This window comes from Pocillopora verrucosa, chromosome 11 (genome assembly GCF_036669915.1).
Source record: "Pocillopora verrucosa isolate sample1 chromosome 11, ASM3666991v2, whole genome shotgun sequence".
Lineage (NCBI taxonomy): Eukaryota > Metazoa > Cnidaria > Anthozoa > Scleractinia > Pocilloporidae > Pocillopora > Pocillopora verrucosa.
Window position 1 is genome coordinate 10,682,514 of NC_089322.1, and position 11,580 is coordinate 10,694,093.

At 38.8% G+C, this 11,580-nt stretch overlaps 1 pseudogene; it reads left to right on the forward strand.

Annotated features, from left to right (window-relative positions):
- Positions 1–5,726: 5,726 nt before the first annotated feature.
- Positions 5,727–11,041, forward strand: LOC136284151 (heat shock 70 kDa protein 12A-like; annotated as a pseudogene).
- Positions 11,042–11,580: the final 539 nt, after the last annotated feature.

Consider the following 11,580-nt stretch of genomic DNA (forward strand, 5'->3'; position numbering starts at 1 on the left):
ATTACCCAGGGTTTATTTAAATTGTTTAAAATTTTTATTATATTCAAAGGTACATGGGTTTTGTTAACCTCACTAAAAATGTGAAGGAATTTCGACAAAATTTCATTTGTATCACTGCGATTGTAGACGGGCTGCCACTTTGCGTTCCTTATCGCAGTTTGGAAAGCAATCTTGTCTACTTTTTATGATATCTTTATTCTCCACATATCAGGAAAGGGACTACAATTTGGATCAATTTCTGCCGCAATACTTCCATTTGAACTCAAAGACACAAAATTCGAATGCTATGGATCTAAGTATGCCTGCCCATTTGTAGCAACATTCGATCCTTTTATTTTTTTATTTGATTTAGACTTTTTTCTTTTAAATTTAAACTTTGTGTACAAAATTGATTTAAATTTAAAACAAATTCCTATTTAAACGCATTTGAAACTATTTCATACTACTCTAAATTTTTTATTGAATCTTGTTTTCCATTTAAATTTAAACTTTTGAACTGTTTTCAATCTTATTGCAATATTTCTTTAAAATGCTTAACTTTTATTTAATCCTTTTCATTCATTTACATTGAAACTTTTAAAAATTCATGTAAAGTTACGAATTTGTATTTGATTTAAGGAGGCTCGAAAGGGTTTTTCGTTGTTGCAGTGTTTGTGAAACGATGGAAGATTAGAAAGAAGGATATTTAATGGGGTGAGCAAACTATATGTCTCCTTGCAACTCTATTGCTGGGCTATACTTTGATGGTACTTGTGACGTCATATCAGCTACCATGGCAACGCACAAGGTCCACAAAAACGTCCACTAAATTTTCGTTTTTGTAAACTATCTGAAAAATTAATTCGGTGACCTACCATTATTTTTATTTCTTTGTTGGAAAGTTCCCTAAATTCTTTAACTTTTCAGACAGTATGGAAAATATTTATCTAGTAGAATTAAATTGCGATTTATGGCTTAAAGAAAATTCTACTGGATAATTTTTTCCCGAAAGTTTTATATTTGAAGAGCCATCGTGAATGGTGCGTGCATGCAAAAAATCAAGATAGGTCACCGAACAAAATTTCGAGCTAAAAACAAATGTATTTCGCAGATTTTATTTCCGATTCGCGCAATTTCACGCAACATTTAACTTCCGGTGTGCTGATTTTGATTCATTCAGCTGACGCGTACATCTTAGTTATGGCGTGTGTAGATTGCGCGCGCGCGTGCATCTAAAAACCCTTTCCAGCCTCCTTAAATTGCGAAATTATATTTAAACTTCCTGGGGTGAGCTCGACCATGGTCACGTGACTAGTTTACATTTCATCATCAGCGGCCATTACATTTGGCGGGATATCTGAACGACTTCGATAAGCTTCGATTCCTTGGACTTTCTTGATTTTGCCGTCGGTTTGCTGGAGAGGAAATAAGCTCGATCAATGTGAACAAACAACTCTAATTGGGTGACGGGCTAGAGAAATTTTTGAAATATATGTTGGAGAGATCAAAGGAAATAAATGGAGGCATTCACCACAAAAGTGAAGGTGACGACCGTGAGAACTTGCTTTATGAACTGCTGTTGCGCGTCGATTTACTTGGCAAGACTGTCCAGTTCTTGCATGAAATTGGAAATATATCGTCTCTTGACTATCAGGATATGATAAAATGGAAGGATCTGGAAAATGTTTATTCTGATGTAGAAAAGGAGTTCGTATGTCTCTGTAATGATTGTTATTGTGCATTCACTCAATCTGTATTGACTTGTGAGCTACCTTCACCTACTGCTGACACAAAACGTTCTGGAAGGCCTGCTTATCATATTTCAAAAGAGGTCTTAGTAGAATTGCTTGGCTTTAATTTTTCTTGATGCAAAATATCGGATATGTTTGGTGTGTCCAAGTGGACTGTCATGCGCCGCGTTCTAGAATATAGACTTTCTGATTTGCAGGAATTTTCCAACATCTCAGATGACAGAATTGACAATATAATTAAAGACTTCATTTCACGCCATGGTTCTACCGCTGGTGAGCCGTTCATGTCGGGCTACTTTCATTCTCTTCGTCTGCATGTGCAGAGAAACCGAATTAGAGCGGCAATAAACAGAGTGGACCCTCGGAATATCGCTCTAAGGTGGGGTGCACTGGTGTCGAGAAGGAAGTATTACGTACCCTGGCCAAATTCTCTTTGGCATGTAGATGGACATCATGCTCTCATAAGACGGAGGTTCGTGATCCATGGCTGTTGTGATGGTAAATCTAGAAAAACAGTGTTTTTAAAGTGCAGTACAAATAATTTAGCAGATAAAGATAGTCTTGGGCCTTTTCAAGGATACTATCAAGGACAATCGAGGCTTGTGGCCATCGCGTATTCGCGTCGATCATGGTGTGGGGAACGTCCTGATTTGTGAAGAAATGGTTACCCACTGGGGGAAGGGACGGCATAGTTTTATTGCTGGCTCGTCCACAAGTAATCAGCGGATAGAAAGACTCTGAAGAGATGTCTTTAGATGTGTTTGTCATTTCTTTTATTTCACGTTCTATGCCGTAGAACAGTCAGGAATTCTGGATTTCGAGAACCCCATCCACATATTTTCATTACGTTTAGTCTTTTCTTCAAGAATCAATACTGCTCTGACTGAGTTTGCAAACATGTTCAATAATCATAGGCTTTCTACCGTGCATGGATGGACCCCAAATCAGATATGGCTGAATCCTCAATGAAAACAATCCATTAAGTTCCAGTGGTGGTGATGATGAATCCGAGTTTGATGAATTTTATGGTGAAGACCCTGATGCCCCACACCCTCATTCAAATGATGATGATGGAGTTGTAGTTGCACCTGTTGAAGTGGCTCACAGCATGGAAATCACTGATTTTGTATTTTCTCAGGTTAATGTAAACAGACCATCAAGTCAAGCTGGACTTGACATTTACAGGGAAGTTCTAACTCTAGTTGTCCAAAAACTTAATGAATTTCCATGATTTGTAGGGTGCGGCTTATCTACGGATGCGGCTTATACATGGACGTTTACGGTAGATTGAAAGTAATATTAAAAGAAAGATGAACGTGTCATTTCAGTGATTCATCAAGTGTAAATGTTGGATTAATTTTAAAACTAATAAAAAGTATGAACTGCCAATTGGTGGGTTCGTCCTAAGTAGTTTTTATACCAAAAGGCAGTAATCAATCCTTTGAATTGGCATCCTTCCTCTCCCTCTTGACTCAAAAAAACTCATTGATGGCTTAAAAGAAGAGATGGTCGCATGTGGCTGCATAATAGTATTTGGAAATACCCACGCAATTAAATAATTTCAGTAATACATTGTAATTTTGCTGGCATGACTCGACCATTTTTCTTTTTATTAGAGCAATACGAACGCAAACATGAACTTTAACTGCACAGTTGTTGAAATAACTTTGTTTACATACTTTTGTAATACACGAGGAATCAAAACCATGCCACACTTTTTGAAGGCTACCATCTCGGCCGGAATACTACGCCAGGCGTCCAGGACCCAAAAACCTACAATGGGAAGCGATGCTGCTCTAGCGATTCCAGCAGGAGTGAAGCTCTTCTGGCCTTCAATCATCCAGTTGTTCCATCCATAGAGAACCGTGTAGCGGTTGAAGAATGCTGGTTAAACCGCCCGGGATTACAGCAATGTCGGTTTTTGTTTAGCGTACCGCTCGCTTTACTGAGTCGACAAGATGAGCTTGGAAGGAGTCCCAAACAAGGAGACTTTTCTTTCTCAGAAGACTGCCGGGTCGTGACTGCCACACTTTTTCTACCCACAGCTTCATTCCAGCTTCGTCCATCTCCCCCTTCGAATGACAGTGTACGAGGACTCCGGGTGGAAAGTTCTCTTTTGGAAACTTCTTCCGTTTAAAGATCATCATAGGATTAAGCTTAGCTCCGTCTGCCAGGCACGCAAGTACGACAGTGAACCACGATTTCTCGTGACCAGTTGTGTTGACCAACACAGTTTTCTCGCCTTTCGCATTCACGGTTCTGGCTGATGGCATCTCAAACCAGACAGGCGTTTCGTCCATGTTCCCAATGTGGGCAACTTCGTAACTTTGCTTCCTTCTACTCTTGATGACGAAGTGTGGAAATTTGTGATCTTCTGATCAAGATCTTCTGGAAACTTTTTGGCAATCTTCGTCTTCTGTCGAAGAGCAAGATTCTTCCGTTGAAGGAACTTCGTACACCAGCGGTTGGAGGCCAGGAACCCGGTTATCTGAATTCCAGCGGTAATTAAAATAATTACACGAGATCTTGCAGATGTATGGCACTTGATGATGTATGGATTTTCTCATGAAGCAGCAGTCAATTATTTTAAATGCAAATTGCCAATTAATCCAATGTATTCATATCACAGACTTGCTCTCTAACCTCAAAGGACTCTCGGATTCCATGATCATAAAAGGTTTTATTGTGATGCAAAATGTCTCATGTTCACAGATGTGCCAAATTCATCAAACATTCATCAGCTGTTCCTTGGTACACAACTTCCACATGTGTAACAATAATTACATAATTATCTACACTTAAAGTACTTTGTTAGTTATAAACATAAGTTACTTCCCTAATCTACACTACTGGTCGCGTTTGTTAGAAAACCTTGGAACAGTCAAGCTCAGTTGCCTCAAACACTGTCAGAGACTCTCTATTCACATTATTTTTAGTAGAAATTTTATGCCTTAGACAAACAAATTCAACACCTAATTAATCTTTCTTTTTTCATGATTGTTGTTGCTGTTTTTTTTTAGTTTTTCGCTCTGCTTTCTTGGCTGGTTACTGTAATTTGTTTTGCTGCTTTTATTCTTACAAAACATTTTTGTAAGAGTTCCAATACTTGTGGATCATCCGCACACTTCGCAAATGTTTGGCATGCAGGCAAGACAGAGGTAGTCACTGTTCCCTTTGAGAAAAAAAAAAAAGACCTTTTAAATTACTTCTTCAATTTACTCTATTTGAAACTTTGATCTGAAAATATTTTTAAAACAAGACTTGTTAGTAGTGAGAAATACAAACAGAGTTTCCTTTCACAATTTAATTTCTTAAATGTCCCAATCACTGAATCTCCCAAAAAAATATTACTTCTTTTTATTTTTGGTGCGAAATACAAGTCCTTCTTTGTATACAAATGAAAAGTGCAAGTCGCACTTCAATAATAACAGCTCTAAAGTTTACTTGTTGTTCTTCTCTGTCTGTCAGCTATCAACAAAATTGTTTTACACTTCGGACAGTGCATAACCATTTGTGGACCAGAGTTCCAAGGCACCTCTGTAATCGCATATAATTGCTTCTGTCTCCTGTGCAAATGTTTCTCCTTTATGAGAGGCACTCTCCCCTGTTGGCACCACTGCTTTAAGTTCAGTGGAAACGACAGACTGAGGAATCGAGATAGCGGTTTTGGAACGTGTTTCTGAGCGCTTGTTACGGTCAAGCTTTGTTGATTTAGGTACTGATACACTGTGATCATCTATGCATCTCTTATACTTCCTAATGTGGTATCCTTCTTTCATAGAAATGAGGGTAAAAGACGATTTGTAATCGCATTCAAAATTGCGATTGGCTTGTGTTATTTCTCACCTTTGCCATGAACACAACTCAAGTGAGTTTTGAGTTTTTGGTTTCTTCGACAAATTTCGGCCACAAATCGTGCATTTTTGTACGATCGATTCTTTTCGATTATTTGTACATAGAGTGAGCTCACACCATTATTTATATCACCATCAGAATATGGATCCAATGGATCCATCGTCCAGAGGAAGAGAACCGGTCGGAGAAGTCAAAGTAAAGTTGCGCTTCTCTTGCAAGCCAGCGGATTCACTTTACTAGCCAATGGCAAGTCCTAAAAGATCAACGTGATCACTCCCGTGACCGGAAACAAAGACGACTCCATTTGGCGCTCATCTTCGAATGTACTTTTCATCGGTTGATCGCTCGTGATTTAAGTTATTTCTTTTCTCAACTGTTTTGCCTAATATAACATTTCTAAAGAATGGTTTTATTGTGGTTCAATGGGAAAACGAGAACAGCGTGAGTGTTGTAAATGAAAAGAAAGTCGTTGGCGCCGTGGAGAAGGGACAACAGTTGAGATATTGACTGGTACAAACAAGGGTCGAGTGGCCGATTTTGAAAGTTTGTGGTGAGTAAAAATTGCGATATTCGTTACGTGATCAAATCTTATCAAAGAGTAGATATAACGGCTTGAATTAAGCTTACATAACGCTCGGCGGAACTGAAACTAGAATAATTCTGAGAATTGAATCGGTCACTTGCATGCCGCAGTTTCTTAAGCTTATGCTTTCCAATGAAATCTATCAGTAAGGTTTCAAGATAACTTTAGTCACATTCAAGATTCATAATACAAACTGTGACTAAACAAACCTTATTACATAAAGAAGGTAAAAACAAAATGGTAAACTTGGTAAAAACAAAATACTGTATTCAGCCCTTTTTCATGGGAGAGATGCACAAAAATGATACAAAATCATTCAATATAACAGAGATTTCCCGATCCCAGTGCACTTTGTTAAATTGAGATTCCAATGAATGTCCTTTTCCTTCCAGCTATCTAAGGCCTTGTCTGAGCTTTTAATACATATTTATATATATGTATATATTTTTTTTCAAATTCAGATGTCATGGAATCCAGATACAAAATGATCAAGTTTCTTGTAGACAACCGCATACGAGGCTAACAGCTGTGAGCCCAGGAAAAAAAGACAAACAGCAGCTGAGTATGCAGTTTATGATAGCTTCATTCTAATTTATTGTTACAGTTACAACAAGATTTTAATTAAAAAATCAATTATATTCAAAGCTCATAATTTCATCAGATCAGTAATCTTTAGATAGCATCTACATCTCAGTTTGATCAGTTAAAACAGATCATGAGATTTGTTAAATCATATTAAATAATGATTGCATGAAAAACTAAAGGTCTCTTAAGGATCTCAAAACTAAACTAGATAGTATGCATCGTTTCGGGTTTTGTATAGGTTCTCCAATGAAGTTAATTCGCATCAAAAGTATTAGACATAATCTTCTCCTATCACAGAAATTAGACAGAAATAAAAAGCTGACGGCTCGAAATGGGAAAAAAAACTGATGCTTTGGTTGTTTTTTGTCCACTAATTGAGATACCTCAAAGATCGAGCTATCGAAATTATCTGCGAGAGAACTGAAGACGAAAACTATAATGAAAAGGATATTCGGTGGGTCATAACAGTGCCTGTTGTTTGGAGACCTGCTGCTAAGCAGTTCATGAGAGAAGCTGCATGTAAGGTAAATGCAGATAAGGTTCAAGTGTTTGTTTTTCCTCCTTAAGATGACTTTAGAGGTGAAAATGAAACAAGAAAAGGAAAATACAGGATGAGCTAGAATATAGGTCACTCTGATGTTGTCAGCTACTAAACATGAATGCGTTATCACAAATATAAGAAGTTTTGTTTTTTCTCCTTGGAAGTGATCGCAAAAAGCGAGAAATTTAAGTTTAACATTAATTAGTGTTGTCTTAACAAAACTTTTTTGTCTTTAATGACTGTCTTATTTGCTTCTACTTTGGAAGGCGGAGATGGTATTGAATACGGCCCCTGAACAGCTTCTTATTGCCTTGGAACCAGAACCAGCCTTTATACACTGCAGAGAAATGAAGATGAGAGAATTCGCCAATGAGAAAGGGGATGCCGCTGTAACTGACGTCTTTGCTGAACCTGGGGCAAAATACCTTGCCATTGATATCGGAGGCAAGATTGAACTTTTTTGGAAAATGGACCGTTTTGACGATGTCACACCACAAAATATCAAAACCTTTTCCTATTTTTAATTTGGAAACAGTAGTGCCTTCTCTAAATCATTTAAAAGCCTCCATTTATTTGTAAAGACGCGGGGTCTTTTTAACAATATGTGGTAAATTTCAATGGTAATTGAACTGAGTAGAGTGGGGGACATCGTAGTAACTCATTTGATACTAACCAAAAAGAAAATGGGCTAATAGCTTGTGTTGAACCTTCTTTCGCCAACGGAGTCAAATGAAAACGATGCTAAAATTTTTAAGTATATTTGAAAAATTTGTCGGCTAAAAGCGGATCAGTTTATGGTCAATAATCTGAATTCGCAGGTAGGCGACAATGTTAAAGGCACTAGGTCTTTATTATCATAAAAAGAGTGAAGTAAACAGCCATGGACAACTGATTTAGCTTTAGTGGGCTTCATCAGCCTCAAGCATTATCAGCACAAATATAATGTGATCTATCGAGCTCGTAATTCGTTTTATGTTGGACTCGTGCAATATGAATGCAGGGACTTTACTGGTGTTACAGTTGTTACTCTTTAGTAAAGGCGGGACTTTCGACGTCACAGCTCATGATATCTGAACAAATGGGAACATTAACGAAATCCATCAGGTGACCGGAGAACTTTATGGTGGGACTAAAGTTGACGAGGAATTCGTGTCCCTACTTGAGAGGTTTTTCGGAATTTATCAAGTGAAAAACTTCCGTGAAAACCACCCAGCAGAATGGCTTGAGATGCTGAATGAATTTGAGATGAAGAAACGAGGGCGACAACCAGAATTCGCCTTCCTCGAACCTTTGCAGCACTGGTTTCAGAGTAAGGTGGGCCTGATCTGGCAAGACGATTTGCAAGTTCCTGTAGAACTGACGATGCCCAATTAGGAAGAAATTAATACTTCTTTAGATAACCTGCGGTCATGAAAAATTGTATTAACTGGTTCTGAATGGAATAGTGAAACACCTGAACAACCTTCTTAAGCATCGTGTGCTCCGTGGGCTGCGATTTTTCTTCCCTGTTGGAGGTTTCGTCGAGTAGGCAATACTTCAGGATGCAATGACGTAAACAGCTGAACGGGTTGGAGTTTCGGATTATCCGAACCAAACGCACTGAGATGTGTTTCGACGTCCGAAGTCTTTCAGCACGAGGGGTCGTGGTCAAAGTACTTAATTACAAGCTATCCTAAAGTTCATCAATCTAAAGCGTACTTTTGCAAGCAAAGAGATAAGTGTCGTGGCTGAGAGCAATTGACTTCTCATGTGAAACATGACATGTAAAAAGAGTGTCATCTTTGATATTTTTTTCTCTGTTCACAGATGCAGAATTTTAGTTGCAAGTAACGCTAGCACTGCAACTGTTCAAGGTACTGTGATGTTTGGTCAAAGACCTGACATCCAGAATCATGTCTACGACTTATGGCTTCAAGACTGACCGCCCGTTTGATCCCAGTCTTCACCCAATTGACAAACAGCACTTCGTTGACAGCGTAGCGTACTGTAAAGATTGCTTTATGGTTCTTGTTAAAGAGAATGACATTGTGAGAACAGGTGAAAAGAAAATCTTCCCTGATTACAGCCCATTGGAAGCAAGTCAAACAGCAGTTGGGTTTAGATTTTTCATCTAGACCAATCCTGACGCCAATTAGTCAAAAGACGCTTCAGTTGGCAACTCTATAAGAGAGGCTATCGTCGAATCACCTGACGTAATGAAAGGAACCAACCTAATGACTGACTTGGCCATAGAGTTTGGCGGAACTGAGATTACAGCTACTGCGATAGACAGAAGCAGTGGGAACACTACCTCGGTATATCTCGACTTCCAGTGCAATAAGAATTAAAAACCACCAAAAATCGCCTGAGAAGATGTAGTCCCCGAGTGAATAAAGCAAAAACCTGACAACGTTTAAGAGACACCAGATTTGTTATCAATGGATCAAGTAGATCTGATTTACTCTTGAAAAAAGTTGTAAACCTTAAGAGGGAGTCTACCTTCCGCCCAGTTCTTTCTCCAAGTGTAAACCGTGCCGTTAGGTATTCTTTTACCTTCTCTGAAAATCTAACGCTGCCCCTTGGTTTGCTTACGGCCCATCCTGTTCGTAGAGACAAGTGGGGCGAGGTATCAACGGGAGAAGTGAGTGGTGTACCGGAATCTAACGAGCAGCTCGAACACTCGATACCAGCGGTATCTATCGACGAGAACTTAGGGGCCCAGTCCCTTTTGATTGCATCATTCTGGCTTAACCTGCTAACTGTATGCTTTCCAACGTCCAGGTGCAGCTCTAGCTGCGAAAAGGTTTCGAACACTTCAACACCTCCAAACACAGAGCATTCAAACAATGGCGTTGTACTCTCTGTTTCCTTGCTGCCCTTTGAACGACGCTTGACTACACGCATTTCAGGAAGATCATAAAACCCTTGAGATTCTATGTTTTGAAGGGACGTTTGACTTTTGTGCTTGATATAAATTACGTCATATGGAATGTACTTCCCTTTACCGATGACATAACATTTCCAAACTCTCAGACCATAATCTCCATATTCGAAGTTGTGGAAGCTACTATAATGCTCAATCTTATTTATACAGAGAGTGTTCTTTGATTCGCCAATGAAGTCCTCTATTCGTGCTTACTGCAACGAAGGGCATGATGTTCTAACTGCCGTGGACATGAGAGATGCATTGACGCAACACCCAGTGAAGGGAACAACAGCTGCAGTGAGCATAGTCGACGAATCAAAGAACACTCTCTGTATAAATGAGATTGAGCATTTTAGTAGCTTCCACAACTTCGAATATGAAGATACCGGTCTGAGAGTTTGGAAATGTATGGCATCGGTAAAGGGAAGTACATTCCATATGCGGTAAATGTCAGAATTCAGTATTTTGGAATTTGATTAACATTTGAGCCAAAGCTCGCACGATATCTAAATTCTGACATTTGGCGCACCTCAATATATGTGTAGATATTATCTTAATTTAAACCTTGCCCCACATTTCAGGACAATACCTGCTTGGTAAGCTAGAATTTACATAAAAATCTTACTTACAGAAACCTGTTCGAACGAGTTCTGCAAAGATAGTGTAAATTTCCCTTGACATGTCGAGATGAACTGCATTTCTAGTATTTAGCTGCTTTTACTGGTACTGGCAAGTGCGACGTGGTCGCCAGTTTTTACCCATGTTTCCTCTATGCTTTTCGCAGATCCAAAGTTCCTCAAGTTGATCAGGGGAAAGGTCGTGTGGCAACCCTGACCTGTTAATGATAAGCTCATTGTACCGTTCCGGGTAGCGTGTATGGTGTCCATCGTGAATAACTCCCCGTCGCAACTAAACCTGACATTTTGAGGCATCTGTGAACTTCATTACATAATTGAAACACCAGATTGCTATAAATTTTATAATTCTTAGGCCGGGTAGAGTGTCAAGATATCCACTGAATTGCAAATTCTTGATTTCGTAGAAAGGAGTGAGACTACAAACTCGAGCAAAACTGCATTTAAGTTCAGTTTTGACGCGTTCTCGTAACAAACTGAAATAAATATTAAATAATGGTATGTTGCATTTGTTATTTGTACTTCCTCTTAGACCCTTCGAGCACCTAGTGCTTGCAGGCATTAGCTACACCAGTCAGTTAAAAATTGCAATTGGTATTACCACTGCATGCGATTTTTCGCTCTTGTCAAGTACATTTGAATCTTGATCTGCAATCTTCGCTCAATTTGATACTCGCTTATTTTTATGAAATAGAACGATTTCCATTCTCACTTTCGTTTAGTCGATAGTTTGCAAGACTAGAATT